Consider the following 10,000-nt stretch of genomic DNA (forward strand, 5'->3'; position numbering starts at 1 on the left):
TAGGATCGGCCCTAATATAGATCCTTGTGGGACGCCAAATAAACTGATTGTTGTGATAACATACTTTCGTTAATTTTTCCGATTGGATTCTTGTACTATCAAAGCAATGGGCATCAATTCTATGGTTTCTGATTTTGTTATGAAGAATTTTGTGGTTGACACTGTCAAAATCTTTAGAAAGATCGTACAAAAGGGGCAAGTCTACCTTATTGTTGTCCATGTTGTTATGAATTTGGTCAGTAACCTGTAGCAATGCTGTTTCAGTGAATAACCTATTTCTAAAGCCATGTTGAGTTTTAGATAATTGGTTATTGGTCTCCAGGAAATTCATCAATTAATTTGATACTGCTTTTTCAAGAACCTTAGATAGTACTAGGAGTATTGTAATGGAACGGTAATTATTCATGTCGGCTCTATCCCCAGACCTGAAAATTGATTTTACAATTTCATGTTTCCAACGCGACGGGAAAACACCAGTGATCAGAGAGGTGTTAATGATGATCGTTGAATAAAATGCGATTACGGGTAGAGTATCCTTAATACAGCGCAAAGCAATACCGTCTGCTCCCACCGCATTTGTTTCGCGGAGTTGTTTTATTATTAAGATCGTAGTTTCTACGTCCATTGATTGCGGTCTGAAAACATTAGCCCTGTCTAACCTATGTTTTGACGTAATGTGGAGGCCATTGTTTGTTCATAAGTTTTCCAATTTATGCAAAGAAGTTATTAAAATGCTTGGTGTTATTTGTAGAATTTGTGTTAATTGTCTGTGTGTTTAATGTTAGGCACTAAGAGGGTGTTTTAACAAATTTTCCAAGTTTTATTAGAGTTGTTTTTATTTTTGCGACATTTATTTCTGAAATAATTAGTCTTTGCCAATTGAATTGATGACTTAACATTTTTATTTTTGCTTTATAAATTGCCTGAAGGGCGGGCTCAAGTCTGTTTCTTTTGAGCGCTTGTTGGGAAGTATTTCTTTCGGCAATGGCTCTCTTGATGTCGTCATTTATCCATGGAGCAGGGGGACGTCTGACGGTTCTTGTCACATAGGGAGCAGAGGCATCTATGCTGCTTTTCATCACTTCCGTAAGGATGGTTACCTGGGTATCTACGTTGTCTGTTGATTAAATATCTAAAGAGTTAGTTCTTTAGATATGATTAGTTCGCAGAATCACTTAGGGTCATTGAGATTAAAGTCACGAAAAGGTTTTGTAAGCGGTGGTCGCTTTGGTTTCTTTATATTCAACGTCATAGTGATGAGTTCATGGTCAGCAACATGACATGGAATGACGTCCTGTATGGAGTATGGTATCTAATCTATTTGTTATTATTACATATAATATAGACGAGGTGTTTTCTGAAGTCCTTATAGGTATATTGATCACTTGTTCTAGTTTATTTTTTTGATTAACTTGCTAACTAGCATTTGGTTTATTTAAATCATCATTTCAGTCACCTAAGATAAAAGTTTTTTTTTTATGACATTTCTTTAAAGACCGTTTCAAGACATTCAGAAGATCCAGAGGTTGCATGGGGATGCCTATAGACAGCGATAATAATGAAGGAAGGAAGCATGTTGCTTTGTGCGGTAACCTGGTTATCTTCTACGGCAGTGTTGTTAATTGTTGTAATTGTTATCATATTCGACTTAAGAGCATACCTTACAAATATGCATATTCCTCCTCGCCCTGCATCACATCAATAAACTTGATAATTTGGAATTTATATAAAGTTACTTATCATTTCCAGGTGGAGCCATGTTTCACGAACATAGTATGTCTACATTTCTCTCCTTTACTAACAATACAATTTCTTCAAAGTGACCAAGGAGAGATTGTGCATTGATATGTTCTATGTTTAAGATGTTCTGTGACTAATCACTGGCCGCGCTGACGGTTTTGCGCGGTCAAACATCCTGCTCGGTTTTGTACTTGTTTCTGTTTAAAGAAAACCTTTACGTTATCAGGGAACACATCGGATTCTATAAAAGTTCTGAATTTATCTCTTTGCCTCTTACAGTAACAGTGAAGCTTGAATAATATTCATGTGTCATCTTAGTTTTGAAGGCTTTAACATCGGATATGCTGTGAGAATTACTAACGAGGAAGTCTTCAATATCTTCTTCGTTTGTATCCGATGACAGCTAGTGATATATAAGTTTACTACCTTGGACGGTCGGCACCTTGTAGGGGTTTTGCTGTATTGCGTTCCTCCCTTGTTTTTGTTTTTTTTTCTCGAGGTAACGGTGACGAAACCTTCCTCGTCTTGCTGATGGGTTTGATGTGTCTCCGCTCGTTCTACGTAGTTATTGATGACAAGCGGTGGTGATTGTGTAGAAGGAGAGGTGGTAGAGGGGGCAGGGACTCCAGGCACGTGGTGATGTGTTGCCTCTTCCCATTTGCGGTTGGGTGAAGAGGTTTTTGATATTCTTCCTTTTACTGTTTCTAACGAAGCTTCTTCTTGGTGTTACTTGTGTAGAAGCTTCGCTCCTCACACTAGTTGTTGATGTCTCGGCGTTCCTCGATTCCCCACACACCCCTCCTCCATTGGCAAACGCTTGCGTGGCGCCGGGCGGGGGGCGGCTGACCTGTCAGCAAGGTCGCGAGTCTGCTTGCTCGGTGTGGGTACGGATGGAGGGGACGGGGTGTCAGGGGAGGGTGGAGGTGGTGAGGGAGAACTAGGAGAGGCATTTGTTGTGATACTGCATGGAAGGTGGGGAGACTGGAGGGGACTCCCCAAATCCCTCCCCCCCCCCCCCACCCCCCCACCCTCCTTCCCACCTCTTGAGAGGATGGAGTGTCAGGAAGTGGGCAGAGGGTGGTGTCAAGGTGGTGAGGGAGAGCTAGAAGATGAATTGGTTATAGATACTCCCAAGGAAAGTGTAGGGGAGGAGTGGTTTTGCGTGTGCTTATTTTGTGGCATGGAGGTAGAGGACATCTGGTAGGGGGAGGTGATGTAAATGGGAAAGGTTCGTATGTGGACTGTCATGGGTGGGGGTTGGGAGATCGGATGTTGATGGTTTTTTTAGACGATGGATGGGAAACAATGGGGTAAGGGGGGTTGGTTTAGCAGAGGGCATAGGGGTGGGGAGAGGGGGGGGGGGTGGGGGGGGGGGTGAGAGGGGAGGGGAAGAGGGGGGATGTGGAAGGGGGGGGGGGGTTTGGAGGGGGGGACGAGGGGTGAGGGGGTTAGAGGGAGAAGGGGGGGTACGGGGGGGGGGGGGTTGGGGAGGTGGGAGGCGGGAGCGGGGGGGGGGGGGGTAAGGGGGAGGGGGGGGAAGTGAAGGGCGGGGGGGGAGGGGGAGAGGGGGTGGGGTGGGGGGGGGAAGGGTCGGGGTTAGGAGGGGGGGTGGGTTCGGGGGGGAGGGGGTAGAGATGGGGTGGTGGGGGGTAGGGGGTGGACGTAGGGAAGGGGCTATTAGGGAAAGGGGGTTGAGGGGGGGGGGTGAGGAGGGGGGGGTGGGGGGGGGGGCGGGGGGTGTGGGTCTGGTCTAGGGTAGGAGGGGCGGTGGGGGATGGGGTGGGGGGAGGGATAGGGGGGAGAGGGGGGGGGAGGGGGGGGAGGTTGCTGTGACGGATGCCTCCTTTCCGCATTCCTGATTCTGGGGAAACCTAGCTTGCCCAATCACATTGTTTGCCGATTGTTGTTCGGAGAACATTCCGATCAGTTAGTCTATTTTATTTTCAATAAGATTTGACTGCTGAAGGTTGGGTTTGTGTATCTTGGTGTTTCTTATGAAGGAATAGTTTGACAAAAGGTGTAGAAATACTGTTTTCTTTGGTGGGGACCAATCAGTGACGGGAGTATCTGTCGTTGTTGTAACATACACTATAGTATTGTTATTCAGCACTGGTCGATCATGGTATGCACTATGAAAATTCGTCATCCGTTTAATGTCTCTGGTTGTGTTTCTCGTTTTTCTAGAGTTTTTGGGGGTCTGATATGTTTAAAACAATACTGTGAGCGTTATCGATCTCATCAGGGCTGTACAATTTCCTGATTGATCACAAAGGACCATCGTGCCCATGCTTTTTCGTTGCAATGAAGCACAGGATGGTGTTCAGCACTATTGTGATATTGCCTATCTGATAAATGGCTTTTCTGTTTGTGTTCATTTCACTGTCGTAACTGTTTTTCCATTCACACACTGGAGGGTTGCTGTGGTTGCTAGGGTTGCTAGAACACACTTTGATGGGCGGGGGGGCAACCTTTACCCTGGTTGCCGTTGGGGTGCCCATCACCGTGGGCGGGGGGGCAGCTTTGACCCGCGCTGCCAAGGGGCCCGTTTCCTCGGGCAGAGGTCCCATTACCCTGGGAAGGGGGCACGATACCCTGGGCCAAGGGTCCCCTTTCACTCTGGGGGTTAGAGCTCGAGCTAGCTGCTCGAGGAAGCACCGGGGAAGCTCCCTGGCTGGCCCCCGTTGACCCGGGGAGGGTGGTCAGATTTCCCTCTGACTGTGCGGGACCACGAGGTGTCATGGTTTGCTGAGTTGTTTGGCGGCGGTGGAGAGGAGGCAAAAACACGTCCGTTCACCACGGCGGCTAGACTCAGAGAGAGTAAATGAGAGAGAAAGAGAGAGTAAGTAAGTAAGTAAATGAGAGAGAGTGGGAGAGACAGCTATGAGGGAAAAAGAAGAAGAAGAGAGAGACAGAGAGAGAGTAAGTATAAGAGAGAGAGAATAAGTGTAAGAAAGAGAGAGTAAATAAGAAAGAGAGTGGGATGAGATAGAAGAGGAAGAGATAGATAGATAGATAGATAGAGGAAGAGAGAGTAAGTAAATGAGAGATAGAGAGAGAGTAAGTGAGAGAGAGAGTGGGAGAGACAGAATGTGAGGGAAGAGAGAGAAAGAGAGTAAGTGAAAGATTGAGAGAGGGAAAGTAGGTGGGAGATAGAGAGAGAGTAAGTGAGAGAGAGAGATAGAGAGTGGGAGAGACAGAAAGTGAGGGAATAAAAGAGAGAGAGAGCGAGAGAGAGAGAGAGAAAGAGAGAGAGAGAGAGAGAGACGAGAGTAGAGAGTAGACGAGTAGATGCAGAGTCAAGAGCAGAGACGAGATGGTAGAAAGAGAGCCGTAAGTACCCAGAGAGAGGTTTGAGAGAGAGCTCGTGGAGCCTCAGATAGAACGTAACAGAATGTCATCAGCGTATGCTGTTCTCTTAGGACTCTATTGGAAGCTTCTGAGACATTACAGAAAAAAAGACAGAGAGAGACAGACAGGCAGACAGACAAAAATATAAAAGACATAGAGAGAGATAGAGAGAGAGTAAGTGAGAGAGAGAGAGAGAGAGTGGGAGAGACAGAAAGTGAGGGAATAAAAGAGAGAGAGAGCGAGAGAGAGAGAGAGAGAGAGAGAGAGAGAGAGAGAGAGAGAGAGAGAGAGAGAGAGAGAGAGAGAGAGAGAGAGAGAGAGAGAGAGAGAGAGAGAGAGAGAGAGAGAGAGAGAGAGAGAGAGAGAGAGAGAGAGAGAGAGAGAGAGAGAGAGATAGACGGACAGAAAGACAGAGAGAGGGTTACAGAAAAAAAGACAGAGAGAGACAGACAGGCAGACAGACAAAAATATAAAAGACATAGAGAGAGATAGAGAGAGAGTAAGTGAGAGAGAGAGAGAGAGAGTGGGAGAGACAGAAAGTGAGGGAATAAAAGAGAGAGAAGTGATCGTGCGACCCAGAGACGATGAGGAAAGAGAGAGAGAGTGAGTGAGAGAGAGAGGAGAGGAAAGAGAGAGATAAGAGGAGGACGTTAGAGGAGAGAGTGAGAGCATGGAGAGAGAGAGAGAGAGAGGAGCAGAGGGAAGATATATTAGAAGAGGAGGAGGAGAGTGAACGAGTTAGACGAGTGGAGAGAGAGAGAGAGAGAGAGAGAGAGAGAGAGAGAGAGAGAGAGAGAGAGAGACGGACAGAAAGACAGAGAGAGGGTTACAGAAAAAAAGACAGAGAGAGACAGACAGGCAGACAGACAAAAATATAAAAGACATTAAAAGAGAAATAAGGGAACGAGAAACCAATATATAGAGAGAGAAATCAAAAGAAAGGGGAAGAGAAACAAAATGAGAAACAAATAAACAAAAGAAAGAAAGACATAAAGTCAGCGAGAAGACACATTCTTATCTTTTTTAAAGTCTATAATAAGACGACAATATTTACATAATTTGATTAAAGGCAACGAATTAATTTCAAAGTTCGCGGAAGAGGGAAAGGCCACGTGTCTTGTTGTAATAAGAGACATCACGAAACACGTGCGTAATTGACGTGTGATGGCGTGGCGGTCTTTTTTTTTTTTTTTTTTTTTTTTTTTTTTTTTTTTTTTTTTTTTTTACCGAGATGTTTATTTATATTTTTAGATGATTATTTTCTAATCAGTTTTATGGTAAGGAAATGATTTGTTTTATGTGGAGGGGGATGACTTTGTTGTATGACGTCATTGATATATGTTTTTTTTTATGTTGTTTACGTCAATATTGTGATCTTCTTGTGATCTTTATTACGATTTTAGAAAGTGCATTTATATTAGTTATTCCTGTTCTTCTGCCCCCCTCCCCCCTTCTCTCGCTTTCTCTGTCTTTGGCTGATTGTCTGTTCGTTTGTTTGCCCCCCACCCCTTCTCTCTCCTTCTCTTTGTCCCCCCCTCTCTATCTTATTATTTTTATGTCTCTATATTATTCTATTGTATGTCTCTCTTTCCTTCTGTCTCTCTTTGTCTCTCTCTTTTTATTTTGCCACTCCCTGTCTTTCGTTCTTCAACCTCCAAAATATTGGATTCTTCTATACAGTTTATATAAATTGATAATTTAGGTCAAATCTGACAAACCTTAATAAAAAATGTGATGCTTTGATGACCTTAGGGTACAAAGTTAATAATTCCTCGGAACAAAATCATTCGTGGATATAAAACTCGAAGGAACCAATGCTAGCAGGCAGCTTATACAAGCAGTTGACTAATAATTATAATCAATAAAAAAGGGAGAGACAATAAACAATAATGAAATATCAATTCTTGAACACAGATATGCATGTGTGTGTAAGGTGAAGAAAAAAAACATTTTACTTAAATTTTCACTTTTTCTTACGATCATTATTTCATTTATCTTTATTTATTATTATATTTTGTAGTTAGACACTTTCCCCCCTTCTTATAATACATCTTAACATATAATACGTTTTTTTCTTCCTTTATCCGTTATCTTGAAGAACGTGTCTGGCACAGGTTGGCACACAGGTACGAGTTTATACACTAATGCATGTACTCTGTCAACGTGCTTCCTGTATTTACGTTGTTTACGATGAACTAAGGTATCATTTCGAAGGTTGGGAGATTTTTACTTTTAAATTTCGGGGTCGTTTTGAGGACACTGGGCCACGAGGGTCGCTAGTGTTAAGGCTGTATTCTTTTTCTGTCGTGATTTTCTTTCCTTTTAAGTTAAGAAGGAAGTTATGTCGTATTACTCGATGTAAAGGAGGTTAATGTGTCATTTTATGTTTCTATCTCTCTCTCTCTCTCTCTCTCTTCCCCTCTCTCTCTATTTTTCTCTCCCCCCTCTCTCTATTTTTCTCTCTTTCTGTTTCTCTCCTCTCTCTCTCTCTCTCTCTATCCCCACCCCCGTCTCTCTCTATCCCCACCCCCCCTCTCTCTCGCTCTTTCTCTCGCTCTCTCTCTCTCTCTCTTTCTCTCTCTTAGTAGAATTGGGGTAAGGGGATACACCTGGGAAACACAGCATTAACTTGACACAGACAAATGTTTAAGCATAACATTACTACCGCCATTAGTAATCTCATGTACAAACTACTGAAACATGATGCTAAGTCTACATCGAACCATGAGCACCAAAAGACGGTTTAATGAGGTTTCTTTAAGAATCGGGGCCACCGTATTTACATTTCTTTTCATGGCATGTCAGTGTGCATTTGTATGCATTTGTGTCCTTTGATATGTACACTTTTTATCAAGGATTATTTGTGGATGTTTTAAATGTAATTGACCCCCCTTTTGCAGTGGCACGCTGATTGTTGTATGTTTGTATTGTGATTTTGGTGTATTTTATGATGTATCATAATGGTCTTAATTCCGTGGCGAGTTTCTGAAAGAACAAGGTGAGTTGTTACCCTTCGTGAGTATAGTGCAGGTGGAGGTAAAGATGTGAATTCAACAGCAGTGACTCCTTTATATTCGCCCCCTCCCCTAAAAGATATTAATTTTATCCAATCATGATTAAGAAAAAAAAAAAAAAAAAAAAAATAACACTACAGGGCATAATCAGAGTAACTGTCAACCAGTCCTGTCAACCGGACCTGCCAAGCCACTTAGGTTTCCGTATCTCCAATCAAAAAGCATCACTCAAAGTCCCACCCAAGTCCCAGTGTCTTCCGCCCAAGTACCACCGCCATTCCTCTGCTGCTTCACCCTCCCCACCTGGTTTATTCATCCTCGTCTTCCTTCTCCTTCTCTTCTGCTCTCCTCATCCCACGCCCATCGCAGGTGAGACAGACAAATCTCCCACGTCGCCCACGCCGCCCCCGATGGAAGCCGAGGAACCCAGTCCAAAGCCCGTCCCAAACATTTTGGGCGGGGGGAGGGGCGGTGTCTCCTTCCAGAAAATGGTGAAGAAGGTCCAAGGCGTGACCATTGCGGACACCAAGAGTAAGTACGAGTATAGTAGTCAAGAGAGGATGTGAAAATAAAAAAGAATGAATAAATAGATAAGATAAAAAAGTAGTAATCACGATACATATATTAAAAAAAAAAAATGTTTGGTAGAATAGAGTACAATATAAAGCAAAATTAAAGTGCGTAGTTTTCAAGACAGAAAGATAATAGATATAAAACTGGATGCAATAGAATATAATAGCAAAATTAGAGAATGTAGTAATATTCAAGACACAGAAGAAAAAAAATGTAGTTGAAAAGAATAAGTAAAAAAATGAATTATATTATGGTATTTGGGATAATTCAAGAAAGACAGAGGCAAGATGTCTAAAGAAAAATCTAAGTCAGAAAGTGAAAAAGAAACAAAAGACAAAGAGAGAAAATGCAATAGATGAAGTAAAAGGTAAAAAAATATACATAATGCAAAATGGAGTATAAAGAACATATTATTCAAGACTGAATGAAAAAAAGACGAAAAAGAAGAAAAACAAGATAAAACATAATGATTGTTTCATAAACCTCCTCATGTAATATATGTGAATACCATATTTTCAGACATTTGTCAAGAAAACAGAAAAATATTTCTGTTTACTTTGTTTTTAAATCAATTTTTTCAATTTTGAAGCTTCGCCTTCCTCCCCTTAGAATCGGAGGAGAGAAGCTGTAGTGCAAAATACTGTAGTTTTCATTTAAATAAAGTGATGCTCTGCTTTCTTGTAGATTTTGTAGAGCTTTCATAATGAGTAATAATTATGCGAGTGAAAGGACTTTGGCAGAAAGATTTTAGTATCTTTAGCACAGGAGCTTGTGTAAATATTCGTACTATGTTTAGATATAATGGGTCGTTACGTGTTTTTGAGTTGGGGAAATCTTTATTAAATTATAATCTATAGTAAGACAACTTCTAATATTAATATGTACCTGAAACAGATATAAAAATTCACAAAGATTCAACATACATAAATATCATAATATCATATCATATCACTTTCAATACCATAAACATTACATATCGTAAAGCAACTACATACACTATATTCATCAATGTATTTCGTGAGATTACACACACTGCCTGTTTATTTATCCTCTCTTTATTAATTCATCAATCCATTCTAATCCAAATCCTCTTCACTGAACTCAAATCTATCCTTACCAAATCATAAACCGTAAGTGTCAATGAATCTTGAATCTTGATTAGACATTTGAAATTACATAACCCTTTTTTTGTGTGTCCATTTTTGACGCCCACTTCACTCAACAGGAAGTAATAAGAAGTAATAGGAAGTAATAAAAAGTAATTAGAAGTAATAGGATGTAATAGGTAGTAATTAGAAGTTGGAGGAAATTACATGAAATAATAG

The sequence above is a fragment of the Penaeus japonicus genome, unplaced genomic scaffold (genome assembly GCF_977035675.1).
Source record: "Penaeus japonicus unplaced genomic scaffold, GWHDUDI00000001_assembly GWHDUDI00000030, whole genome shotgun sequence".
NCBI lineage: Eukaryota > Metazoa > Arthropoda > Malacostraca > Decapoda > Penaeidae > Penaeus > Penaeus japonicus.